This window comes from Leucopleurus acutus (genome assembly GCF_964270905.1).
Source record: "Leucopleurus acutus genome assembly, chromosome: 15".
Taxonomy (NCBI): domain Eukaryota; kingdom Metazoa; phylum Chordata; class Mammalia; order Artiodactyla; family Delphinidae; genus Leucopleurus; species Leucopleurus acutus.
In genome coordinates, this window is record NC_139157.1 from 21,866,315 (window position 1) to 21,878,900 (window position 12,586).

At 37.8% G+C, this 12,586-nt stretch overlaps 1 protein-coding gene across 7 annotated transcripts in view; it reads left to right on the forward strand.

The window, feature by feature from the left end:
- Positions 1–12,586, forward strand: part of HIVEP2 (HIVEP zinc finger 2) — a 192,248-nt gene that overhangs the window by 102,278 nt on the left and 77,384 nt on the right. For 5 of the 7 annotated variants that reach the window (XM_082856098.1, XM_082856097.1, XM_082856102.1 and 2 more), the window contains one exon: positions 5,487–5,599. The gene's annotated coding sequence lies outside the window, so the exon portion shown is untranslated. Of the gene's footprint in view, positions 1–1,772; positions 3,317–5,486; positions 5,600–12,586 lie in introns of those variants that run through there. The other 2 variants (XM_082856100.1, XM_082856099.1) reach the window with 2 other exon arrangements.

Genomic DNA, 12,586 nt, shown 5'->3' on the forward strand with positions numbered 1-12,586 from the left:
CTGGGAAAGAAAATTTGTGGGCATCTTGCAGTCTTTCAGGAAACAAGGCTCAGATTAAATATTTGCCACATTTTCTCCGTGTTTCTTTCTTCAGGGAAGTGGAAAAGCACATCATTCATGCTTTCACTCAATTTGACACAAAGTGTGACTTTCTAAGTGTGGATGGAAAACGACTCCTGTCCTTATTTGTCTACCTTCACACAGATAGATATTCCTGGCTTTTCCCCTCCCATTCCTTCTATTTGTCCTTCTCTTCCCTTTCACCGTAGTGTCTACAATTCTTCATATACCACATAGATTTCATAAAATGTGAGATTTCTTTTAGAGTATCTAGGTCCATTAAATCAAGGAAGATAACGTGGATTTAATTATGATGTACGACATTATGTAGACTAATCTCAGTCAAGTTTACACTTAAAATATTTAATTTTAAGTCATTTACATTCCCTGTTGGTTTTTCTCTCTCTGTGAATACACACCTATTTCTCGGATAGCAGAAATAAGAGATATTGGTCAAGATGGAGGGAAAAGAGGGTATTAGGTAACCTCAGCCATTCAGCTTTGTTTTAAATGAACCTCAGGGCTTTGTCTTATAAATACACTAAGAAAATAAAGTGGTTGCCAAGGCTATTATTTTGTGGTGGTTTTGTCCCTTACAGACAGCTTCATTTCATTTTCGTTGAGGCAATTAAGATGTTTTATTTAGAATAGGGCTTAAAATACTTGTCTTCCATTTAATCAGTGTTCACCTACATGTACAGGATATTATTCAGGGGACCTTGTGAGGAATTAACACAATTTAGTAGCTGAACTTGAGAATGAAGTATTTCCAAGCAAGTGAAATGGAAATGAGGAAAGACACAGAAGGAGGAGACTTGTAGAATGTAAATGTTTATTGAATATAAAAGTTAAAATGTAATAGAAGTAGAGATGCATCATAATATACAATGTTTTCTTTACATGGGAAAACAGAATATTACAAAGATGCTTATATGTGCGATTCAACTCCATTCTGTTCAAACGCCTGATGAGAATTGTTTGGGTGTGGCTGAATATGGAGGGTAGAAAATACACTTAATCAAATAATATAATCTGGGAAAATGGGTGAGAATTTCTCAAGCGTATGTGTGCATACAAGGAAATATCAAGGAATATTTGAAAAAAAAAGAGACTAGGGAGTAGAATCTAGACCTACTGTGGATTCAAACATACTACAAAAAAATAACAATAATTAAAACCACCTAACACACACACAAGTTCATGTAATAATGCACATGAAAACTATCTAGCACAATGCCCATCACATAAATCTATTAGGTCTGAACAAACATTCCCTTTTAAATATGTAGATCAATGTAACAAAATGAGGAACCCAGAAATGGACCCATAATAATACAATATACACATAAAATATAATGTAGCAAGTTTAGTAAACAGCATTGTGGGAGAATGGGCTTGGTCAAAAAATCTTTGAATATATACCTCACACTGAGGATCCAAATACACACCAGACGTATTAACTGGTTAATATCTAAAAACAAACTTAAGAACAATTTGTAGAAAATTTAATGTATGCATATATTAAAAGGCCATTTAAATTCATAAGAAAAAGTAGGACCTAAATACAGTCAAATTATGTGAATAGAATAATGTAAACTTTTATATTAAAGATAAAACAATAAAATTATCTTAAAATAGGAGACTATGATCACCATTAAAATAAAAAAGCAATCCTAAAATACCATTTTATATTAAGTAAATCACCAAACAAATTTAATCACATACAACGGTGAGGAAGTTTAGTGAAAGTAGAATGCTCATATTGCTGGTGGCTTTATAGGTAACTTCAATCTCTTGACATCAATATGGCTTTTTATGAAGTCCATAAAAATATTTATACCCTTTGATTTAGTAATTGTATTTCTGTTAGTATTTTAAGGAGAAAGTTGTGTTTCCAGTGTTAAAAATAAATGAGAACATCTGAAATACTCCCACATGTAGGAATGATTAACGAAATGACTAAGTAAGCATGCTAACTCTATGGAATATTATATGGCTGGTAAAAATGAGAACTTTGTGAATTACATGGAAATATAGTATATGTTTATGAAGTGTTAAATGAAAAAAATAGAATGCCTAATTATGTGTGTTATGAGAGCATCTGTGTGAAAATATGCTTACATGGGGAGCAAATAAATACTAGATTAGAAATTTTTTTAATGAAAATAATTGTGTTTGAGTCATGGGTTTAAGGGTGTTTCTCTGGTTAGAAATGTCTTCAATGTTGTTATGTATTTATAACTAAGTAAGGCAGCTGTACTAACTGACCATTAGGACACTGTTTTCTAACTGTTATTCTGGAGCTCTGCTAAAATATGCCGAGACGTTTTGGGTGTGTAAGAGTCTAAGGTATTCTCAGTCTCCTATTCTCCTTGGCCAGTTTTTCACTAAGTTTGCAGAGCAGTGAGTTGACTATAGCTATGCTGAAGAGGGTGGTATGGCACCTGTGGTATTTGTGGGTCTGTTCTCACTCACTTTGCACCCACTTTCTTCCCTTCCTAAACTGAGAAGCATCTTTAATGTCGTTGGTGCTCAGTAAACTCCTGCTCAATGTTGTTGAACTTTCGCCTACGGGGAGGAAAAGCTCTGTGATGTAAAGGGGAAAATGGTAGAAGAATAGTCAGGAGACCTGCCTTCCGGCTGTGTGACCTGAGGCAAGTGACTGTGACCTTCTGGGCCTCAGTCTCATCCTCAATACAAGGAGGGTGCTCCACAGCTGCTAAGCTTTAAGTACCAGGGCTATAAAGACATTACAGTTCACAAGCTCACTCCAGGGTGTCATTTACTCCTTTCAAGGGCAGTTTTGTGTGCTCCTAAAAGAGCTAATTTACTGTGTTCACTGTTGCAACAGCTCAGACAGCTAAAGCTTTCCCGGGAATGGCCTGGTCAGCTCAGGGAGCATGGTTCCTGTCTACTACATGGGGAACCATTCAGCCAGAGAAAGTCACTCTAATCCTGCATTGTAGGTACACCGATTTATTATACAAAAATGACTGAAACACACCAATTGGTGACAAGCATGATCAAATATTAGCTAATGATAAATTACTCCATTGTTTAGACTATGTACCTGACTGAAATACAAAGTTCAGATGTATTTAGATTTTCTGATGGAGCCAAACTACCACTGACTGAAGTGGGTTTTTTTGGTCTTGCTTTTCTTTTTTCCTAGTGTGGTGAGGCAGGCAACAAAAACAAGTTGAAGGCAAGGAGGAGTAGACTCAACTGCTTTCATCAGCTTATAAAATTGTTTTAGGTAGGTACTACTGTATGGTATAAGAATTATAGGAAACCAACCGTCATCTCTCAAATGTTAGTCATTTCCAAGGAAATGAACATTTCTAAGGAATGTATCATGGTTTGTACACATGAGGCTCACTTGTTATACAGGCAACATATCTGTACCTTCTGCGTCAGTTAAGGGTGGTCATTTAACTGATAACATCCATACAGGTGACTAACATATTTTGTACTTATTGCTTTTGAAGCTTGGTAGGAAGTGCCCATGCCAACTGAAAAATTCCTAAATAATTTGAAGTCACTGACCACTCAGATAACCATAGTTAGATTTGAAACTAGAGCACACTTGCTATATTGTAGGTGAAAAACCTAAGTAAGATATTGGCTTGGTGGCTAGCCATGAAATGGTGCAAGAAATGAGGCAAAAACTACATAATTGAAGAAAAAGTCACTTTACCAAAAAAATGAACAATGACAGAAAGAGGGATTGTAGATCTAGACTCTTATACAGGTCAGTTTCATATTATACATTGAAAAATCAGTGAGAAAAGGATTCTTAAGAATCTTCAAGTCATTCTGCATCATGATGGGATGTGCCCTAGCTTTTTCTTGGCAAGTGACTAACTTAAACAGTATGCTAGCACAAAACCATCATGTAAGAATCCAGAGATGATAGGAAGTTAGTTACCGAACATCATTTGAAAGCGCCTTTGTAACGCTTTCATAAAGGGCCTGTAAAAGTACCAAAAAATATTTTCACAGCTCTAGATGCTCAGAGTGCAAATTGTATACCATTTTGCATCTCATTGTTTAGGTGCTATATTTGTTGGTCCAGTGTAATTAAAATAACCAAACCATTTGACATTTGTCTTGTCATATTTATGGCAAGAACCCTAGAATAATAATAATTAAGGCTGTTTATCATTGTTAATGAAGAAGCCATTTGAGACCATATCCAAATGAGTTTCCTAGATAACTATTTCTTGAATAGCAGCAAGACTAGAATCTAGACATTGGTTGTCTTGGAAGTGAAAACATATTTCCCATGGCTACCATGGGTTTCTACTTAGTATAATTATTGCTATTTGTCTTCTCCATTGGTAGGAACATTTTTTTTTTGTTTTGTTTAGTTGGAGCATCTGCCTTCAAATAGTGGGAACAAATCTATTTCAATCTCCTTTTTTATACAACTGAAGTAACTGTCAATTTTCCTAATACGTGTAGTGAGACTAGGGGAGTGACAATATGTGGCTAATTCCAAATTGCATAATAAAAAATCATGTATTTATGGCCTTGCAATAGGTTTTTGAACTTTCACTGGAATATAGTTGTGTCTGATGTCCAGGGACTTTAAAATTACTTAATCTACCCTGGGGGGACCTGATTCAGAAGTAGCTGGAAGCTGTCCAATTTTCTGTCTCACTCTTCTGCTCTGCCTCCCAGAATCCCATTTATCTTAGGTTCTATCAGTTGAGATATAGCTTTCCTTCTCTAAAACTTTCTCTTGGAGCTAAGATAGCAATTTAATATTTGAGCTTCAGAAAAGGTACATCTACTGGTAAAATGAATAGAATTAACTGATATTATTTATGAACTATAATTAAGCTGTTTATGGAGCTTTAGTAAACACTTCTGTGGGAGATGAGGTATTACATTCTAAGAATGATTTGGAAATTTATGCTAGCGAATTCTCTCCAAATGATCTGTCTGGGTATTAGTTTATATGCCTCAACAGAAATTGCCTGTACCTAGGGCTTAACAGTTTTAAAGAACTGCAACCTACACATTTTCATTGCATCAATAAATTAATAAGAACCAATGAATAGAATTCCAAAGTAGTCAGTTGCATCTTTTCCTCATTTCTGATTTTACATGTCCTAACTGACATTATGTAGTCGTCACTTCCGTATGCCAATCAGTACTGAAAATAAACTCTTCTGCTCTTGCACTTTGTTATTTTATTGCTTTTTCTATGCTTGAACATTCTTTTTATTTCCAAACTGGAAAATTTAATCTAGTTGCCAGATGCTTTTGTTGTTTTATAGTTTTAAGTAGCACAGTAACTTAGGAGAAGATATAATAATAATAATCTTGCTTTGATTTCTGTGTTATTAATGTATAGATCATATAATGCTGCTCTGGTTTAAAGGCAATTCTTTGTTGTGTTTTTTTTCTTTCTTCATTAGGTGGAGTCTTTGAATTTTTTAAAAGACGATGGTAATCAGATCTACTTGAAAAATTAAGTGAATTGATTTGCTTGGAACACTCTTTTACCAGTTCTTTAACATTTAACCACTGGGTAAGTTGAGTCAAGTACTTTCTATGTGGTTTGATTTCAAAATTATTGGAAAGATCTCTCAAGCAAAATATTAAGCTTTATGGGAAGTTTTTGACAGTAATAATTTGAGGACCTCAAAACCTGTGAAAGATGTCTGGGATGCTATCTAAATGAAAATGTTCATAAGTCTTTACCACATCGGTGGAACTATCCTGATTAGAAAAATGGGAAGATTAGAAAATGTTATCATGTACAGTTTGAAACCAGATCCCTTCATTTACTGTTCTAATGATTATTTGCTTGTTGTAATCTTGAGGTAATGTGAGAATATCGAATTTTACTTTTAGTGAGATACGTGTAATTGTACTGTATAGTATCAGATTCAAATCTAAGGAATAAAGAATATATTGAGTAAATTAGTAACCCTCCTTATTTTATTTCTTTTTTTGGCTGCGTTGGGTCTTCATTGCTGTGTGCGGGCTTTCTCTAGTTGTGCCGAGCGGGGGCTACTCTTCGTTGCGGTGCGTGGGCTTCTCATTGCAGTGGCTTCTCTTGTTGCGGAGCACGCGCTAGGCGCACGGGCTTCAGTAGTTGTGGCTCGCGGGCTCTAGAGCGCAGGCTCAGTAGTTGTGGCGCACGGGCTTAGCCGCTCCACAGCATGTGGGATCTTCCCGGACCAGGGCTTGAACCTGTGTCCCCTGCGTTGGCAGGCAGACTCCTAACCACTGTGCCACCAGGGAAGTCCACCCTCCTTGTTTTAAACCATTCTCATTTTGCAGAAAGCTTAGTTTCTGTGATAAGAATAGAAATCTTAAGGACTTGCTTGATCCAGCTTCCTTGTTGCACTGTGTTGCTTCGGAAGGCTCTTGAGGTAGAGAATTCTTAACCAGGAAGAGTTTAGGCTTTTAGCAAATTCTTGGCACTGCCAAGACAGAATTTAGTGAGAACAGGACTTTGGCTACTGTTAAAATGTCAGTGTAGTAAAGTCTGCTCTGTCAAACAGATTTTTGACATCAGAAGTCTAAATGATGCTGATTTTAGGGTTTGGTAATTTTTGTTTTAATCCAGGCAAACTCATGCTTTAATTAACTCTTTACACAGTCACAGAAAATGTGGAAAAAATTTTGTATTCCTAGTCTAGGTCACATGATTTTAGTTTCTGAAATTTTAAATTTTATTCATGATTCTAAATTGTGCATCTCATTACTTAATTTCCCTCTGGATAAACTAGAAGTGTTTAAAAATATGATGAATGATGGTAAATAAGAGAGGCAAGTGTCTAATCATTCGGGGAGCAGACTTCCAAACCAAACTAGTAGTGTCTGCTTTACCTCTGGGCATCTTCAGACGTGGTGGGGTCAGGTGGTTTTTCAGGGATACTGTCGCATATGGTTTATACAATGCTGACAACTGCCTTTACTTTGTCTAAAATAATCTTCCTTGAGGCTGCTTCCCTGGAACTTGATTTGTTAGTGTAGCTTTTGAGCATCCAGTGAGTACAGAAATATCAAGTGTGGAAACCCAGGGAATCTTTTCATTTGGCCTGTGAGGTTCATGACCCGAGATTCATTTGTGACCAGTAATTTCCATTGTTATGGGCACACGGTGCCATTCGGAACATTTTTTTGATCATTAGAGGGATATAAGGCAGTTAGATTGAAAAACCCATCATGAAGAGAAATGATAAAGTTTCAAAAGCAAAGCCTTAATTTCTTCACTAGTCGTAATAGATGTTAGAAGATGAAAATTGACACTCTGAACTACTCACTTAAATGTCTTTGTCTGCCACATTTAATTTTCCTTCTACTCACAAGGATTGGCTTTTACAGCTATTCCCAAGGGACCCCACAGTGTTACAGTTACATTTCGATTGGTGGGACCTAATTTAAATTATGTTTAGGAAACTGTTCTGTAAGTGCCTCCTGAGAATGGACATTGGCCTTCTTGCAAATATCACTATGAATTCTGGGCGTCTTTGGTTAAGTCAGCTCTTTAAGGTCACTGTGTTTTAAAAAATTTTTTTGTTAATTACATAAGGATGCTACTTAATTCATAAGGTTATGTGAGGATTAAACTCCTGGCAGGTGGTAGAGACTCAGTAGCTAGTAGTGATTATTGACAATAGTGATTCATGTTGGTAATAGTCACAATCATGGTTTAAATGTAACAATAATTATATTTTATTAATCACATGACTGATTCTTTAGCCCATCATTGTGGACATAGTAGAAATGTACACAGAGATGAGTAACATTAAACCAAACACTTGGTAAGGAAACACTTCATATGAAATTGGTAAGCTTTTTTCGTGCTGTATACAACATAATCAGCAACCTCTCAATCACTTTATCGCCTGAGCCTGGTCTTGTCCATCGACCCAAGCAAGGATTTTTCTTTCAAATAATAAATTTAAAAAATTTCTCCAATTTCCCCCACTCCAAATTGGTAGTAAGAGAAAACAGGGTAAAAAAGATAAAAAGGGGAAGTTTGCATGATAAAATTTTACACAATATAAAAGGAAAACCTGCATCATTAGAATGGTCTTTCTTTTATGGTACTTTTTGTAAAAGATAATAAATAAAAATTACTTTATAATAATGTGACTTTTCATGTCCTGCCATTTTCATTCAGATAGCCAGGGCTTTTGACTCGTCTTGACCTTATTCATTTTAAGGTAATAGTAGCTGGACTATAGACCTTTAAACCAGGTGCACAGATTTATACGCTCTCATTGCATTGGATGTAATTATTTAAGAATTATGTAAGTGGTATGTCTTCTTTAAGCTGAGGAAAGATAAGAAGGAAGGTGAAAATTGTTAGCATTCACTGGATGTGTTCTGCAGAGTCAGGTTCTTTGCTATAGCTGCTTAATCTTTGAAAAGCAAGAATTAAGAATCCCATATTCATTTGAGAAAATCAGGTTTCAGAGCAGAAATCAATTTGCTGAGAATTACATAGTTATGATAGTAATTTTTGGAGTCAGAAGTTATTGAAATCTTACTTTAAATTAGAAAATCCAAACTATGTAACTCTATTTCCTGTACAAATTGCTGTATTTTGTGATTTCCCCAGACTCAGTGTTTATCCATCCATCTGTTCCTTTATGTTTTTACTTTTTTTGTCATTACTTACACCAGTATGGAAAATAAAATGGGAAACTTTTAATCTATTTAACTTGGGCACATTTTAGTAGGTCTTATAAAGATTTGATGAGGTTGCAAATAAGATTTGCTCTCTGTTCACTGTGGTTTGATACAACTTTTCCTGCTATCACATATAATTCAGAGCAAACCTTATGAGCTTCAATGCGTTGTGGCCTTCAGTATGTTTCCTTTTATATTGGGCCATTTTTATAGGTTTTCAGATGCACACAATTCTTCTGTTGGGTCCTTTGTGTTTCAAGGTAACTGAAGAGGGTATCAGTATTTCTGACTGAATTTTACTAAACCGATGTGAAACCTATAGACTCGTAAGCTCTTACTATAAGGACTGCGGTTTGTTTTGCCATTACAGCCTTTGTGAGTGGAGCCCATTACTGTTAGCTTCTCAGGCTATATGGTTTCACTTTTCCAGAATTATTTTCTTAACCTCTTCTATAAAACTGGACTCCTCCTGCTTTGTTTTTCAAGCACCTCACTTGACTATACCTTGATTCATTCATACATTCAGTTCCTTACCCATTCATTTATTCATCATCAGCAAGATTAATTAAACCAGTAGTATGAGCAAAGCACATTTTGTTCCTTGAACATTCTGTAGCCATTTGAAAAACTGACTGAGGGTTACTTTTTTTTTTTTTTTTTGGTGGTTCGCGGGCCTCTCACTGTCGTGGCCTCTCCCGTTGCGGGGCACAGGCTCCGGATGCGCAGGCTCAGCGGCCATGGCTCACGGGCCCAGCCGCTCCGTGGCATGTGGGATCTTCCCGGACCGGAGCACGAACCCGTGTCTCCTGCATCGGCAGACGGGCTCTCAACCACTGCGCCACCAGGGAAGCCCGAGGGTTACTTTTATGTCATTTCATAGTACTCTTCCTGCTTGTCGTTCTTCCTGTCTCCTTCCTTTAGCTTGCAGTGTAGGATGACTGTGTGTGGCGGGACCTCTCATCTTTTACTGGCTACACAGAATGCCCTGTTTCTAGGATGTCCTGAATTACCATTTGTGTAATGCTTTACAGTTTACCAATGGCTTCCATGTTACATGATCTCACTTAAGGCAAGAACTATTCTGTAGATATTACTTACATTTTGTTTTGTATGTGAGCAAACAGAGGCTCTAAGGGTTACAGTTGAGTGAGTTGCTCAAAGTCACAGCATTAGTGAGTCATGAAGGAGGATTCAACCCTGGTTCTCCCAACCACAGGCAATATGTCATTCGATGCCAGATCACTGGTCTGGTTGACTGGTAGTGTTCAAATATTGGAGCTTTGTTGATAAGATCTGTATATTCTGTTTAGTATGAAACATATAAGGAAGTAGAAGCCATATTGGAGTCTGGGAGAAGAATCAGATCTCAGAGTTTTAGGGAATCTTGGAGGCAGTGTACCTTCCCTTCCTTGATGATAACTGTGAAATTCACCCAGTCACTCCCCTGCTCTGAGAATCTCATAGACTCCAAGCAACATCCTTATAGATCAAGAATGGCTTTTGGAATTCTGATTCCCTTGGTGGTTATAGTTTCCCTGTGAATTACTAAATTAGATATTGAACAGCATCATCCACTTCAGAGATCTTCATGCTTTATCTCTTCTTTTCTCTGAATCCCCTTAATACTTTTTACTTCTCTCCTGTCTCTTTTTCGTATGTGTTTTTGTGCTTATGCTTTTTAGTAAAGTGATTTATGTGGGGCTTTTATCTCACCTACCACACTGTAAGCTGCTTGAGGGCAAAGACTGCATCTTCATTTCATTGGTGTCCTCTTCAGCCTTGAAAATGGTGGTTGAAAAAAATAGTAGCTATTCCATAAATATTTGTTGAATTTTAATAAAAATATCTGATTGTGAGTTTTCATCTACAATTCATTTTGGGGACTGCACATTGATACCTGGGCACAGATTTAATTTTAATCATGTTAGGGAGATGAATCAGCAAGTCTGATTCTAATTAAATATCCAGAGCAGAGCCATAAACAAATGTACGTGCTTTCTAGGTGATCTTTTTGAATGCAAAAAATTAGTCTTGAAGTAAAATAACAAACCCACCCCCAAAACAAAACAAAACTCCCTCCATTCCCCTACAAGCATGTTTTATTGTCTTTGTCTTGACTATGGGAACAAAAACGACTGACTCTGAAAAGATTTAATGAGATAAAATAAAACATGGGCTCTGAATATAGAGGCTTCCTGGAAGATACAGGTCATGTGGATGTGAAGCACAGCTGTCTCTGGTTTCAGGACTAAGGATGTACATTTAATCTGCCCTGCGGTGCTGGGAAGCCCCTGAAAATTTTTGAGCAGGAGAGTGATGTCATCAGAGCTGCACTTTAGGAAGCTGAATCGGGCCAGGTTGTGTTGGATGGTGCGGGGGTAGAGGTGAGGGTGGGGTGAGTGGATGCAAGAGTCCCTGAAAGCACAGAAGCCACTTAGGAGGCACTTAGCATTCATTCACACAAGAGCTGTCACCGCACATTATGCCCTTTCCCTCTCCTCCCACACGTATAGCACAGATGAAAGCACTAAGAAAACTTTAGTGAACACTTGAATCCCAAGTTCAGGGAATTCTTTCTTTTTTTTTTTTTTATTGAAGTAGAGTTGATTTACAATAATGTGTTCGTTTCAGGTGTACAGCATAGTGATTCAGTATTTTTATAGATTACACTCCATCAATAATGGCTATACTACCCCGTGCTGGAATTCTGACTTAACTTCCTCCAGTCTCTTCCTTATTTCCTCACTTCGCAAGTTTTGCATCCTGGTGCCTTTATGGCTACTTTCAGCTCAAAGTATTTTCCTTAGGACTCTCCTGATGCTTCCACAGGTGACTGCCTCTGAGAATTGTCCCTGGATTCCATATACCCAATACCCGAGGGCATAGTGCCTAGATCTGTCCTGTGGAAATTTGACAGTTGGACCCGAAGCACTTTCGGATCTGACTTTGTACACTGGGAGTTCGGGCAGGTGTTGAAGGTCTGAACTGCAGTGGCGGCAATAAGCGTTGACAGGACGCAGACAAGATGAAAGAATGTGCAGGAGGCCCACGGAGGGCCGCCTGATTGGGTGCAGGAGGGGTATGTGTGCGTGTGTGTGTGTGTGTGTGTGTGTACGGGCGCATGCTTATATCTGCACTTCTGGGGGGCAGGGAGCAGTAGGAAGCTGTCAGTGATGACACCAGGCTTTTGAGCCTGCGAGTTTGAATAGGACTTTTTTTTTTTTTTGGCGGTACGCGGACCTCTCACTGTTGTGGCCTCTCCCCTGTTGCGGAGCATAGGCTCCAGACGCGCAGGCTCAGTAGTTGTGGCTCACAGACCCAGCCGCTCCGCAGCATGTGGGATCCTCCCAGACCAGGGCTCGAACCCGTGTCCCCTGCATTAGCAGGCAGATTCTCAACCACTGCGCCACCAGGGAAGCCCTGAATAGGACTTTTAATAGAAAAAAAAGGAAGTAAAGAGAGAAGCTGGCTTGGGTCTCAGGATGATGAATTTGATTGTGTACCGAGTTTGATATAAAAGTAGATAAAAAGCTTATACTTTATACTACTCAACTTTTTTTTCCCCATGAGGGTTTATAGCTGGAAACAGGAATTCACTGGAAGGCATGAGTCTTCTTCCTCTTTTTACTGTTCTTCCAGCTCCTTAAATATTTCCCAAGAGCTTAAGATGTTTTGGGTTTTCTCAACCTTACCCCTGCCAAAAATCCCCCACAAGTTCACCTCCTTAGGAACATATGTACTTGTCAGAGTACACGTTTAATCATATTAGGGAGATTAAACAGCAGCCTTTCGGCCTGCCAAGATAAAACATACAGGAAAAATAGCTATCTTTTCCTTTTGATAAGTATGAGCATTGTCACCTCAC